The 1,119-nt window shown below is 31.5% G+C and overlaps 1 long non-coding RNA gene across 1 annotated transcript; it reads left to right on the top strand.

Moving 5' to 3' along the window:
• Window positions 1-589, top strand: LOC129571239 (uncharacterized). The gene is made up of 2 exons (XR_008688237.1): window positions 1-65; window positions 133-589. It is a non-coding gene; the product is annotated as an uncharacterized LOC129571239 (long non-coding RNA).
• Window positions 590-1,119: the final 530 nt, after the last annotated feature.

The raw sequence follows: 1,119 nt of genomic DNA, 5'->3' as shown, positions 1-1,119 counted from the left end.
AGATCATATTTGTGACGGAATTAAATCCCCTCAATTCTGATTATATGTATGGAAAACAAGGCCTGGTAAGTGAAAATGAAAAAAAAATAAAATTTGAATTATGTGATTTTTATTTCAATCTTTATTTTGTAGATAAATGGCTTAGTACCAAAAGCATTCTTGGAACTTTTGGAAGAATAATTTTCTTGTGGTATGGCATCGGAGTATATTGTTTCGATGTTTTGATATCATTTTGCCTCCTAACATTCAATTAAATCTGTTCGCAAATATTTATTCTATTCCTTTAGAAATTTAATTGTAATAAATACTCTCTTTGCTTCAGGTTCAGATATTCTTAAAATACGCATAGTTAAGCAGGGGGATTACAGATTGACAGTTGAGCTGCATGATATATACTGAATGAATAGTTCTGCAGCTTGCCGTATATGATATTGTAGGGGCAAACTGCGGCGCTAGTGTGCTTGTGTTTCAATCTACAAACCCCCTGTAGTTAAGATATTCATTAGATGACTACTATGTATAAAATCGTATTGTTGATTTTTAAATAACGATACAAATAAAACAGCCATGAAATGTTTAGAAAAATTCATATTATTTATGTCTGTTTGAAGTTCTACGCGTGGTTTTAATTTTGAAGCCGTCTGTATCTCCAAAATAGCAACAGACTTCTTTTAGAATCATTCGGATATCTATATGTCGAGTCTTATTTTTATGTATTCTATATTGAAGGTTCTTTAGATTGTATGACGCATTAGGAGGAGATAAATTTTGCAAAAATTTCGTGAAATAAACGCACGAAATCGTTCTGCAGATTTTCATTGCATTTCATGAACAGTCAATTGAGCAGTTTGGAGCGAAAATGTAATACAGAAAAGTTGCGTGGAAAAATGTCGATGATGAATGAACGGAAAAGGGATAGCTATATAGTGAACTATAGTGAACTATATAGCTATCTCTTTTCATTTGAAAATTTTCCGCGCAACTTTTCTGTTTAAAATTTTCGCTCCAAACTGCCCAATTTATGTTCCTCGTGATAAATTTATCCTAGGGATAAATTTATCCTAGGGATAAATTTTTTGGTCAAAATACCAAAATTTCTAGCAAAATTCTTACTCAATT

This window comes from Sitodiplosis mosellana, unplaced genomic scaffold (genome assembly GCF_009176505.1).
Source record: "Sitodiplosis mosellana isolate CC-2019 unplaced genomic scaffold, AAFC_SMos_1.0 Smas_scaffold_1722, whole genome shotgun sequence".
In the NCBI taxonomy this organism is placed as follows: Eukaryota; Metazoa; Arthropoda; class Insecta; order Diptera; family Cecidomyiidae; genus Sitodiplosis; species Sitodiplosis mosellana.
This window is presented reverse-complemented; position numbering and strand designations above follow the sequence as displayed.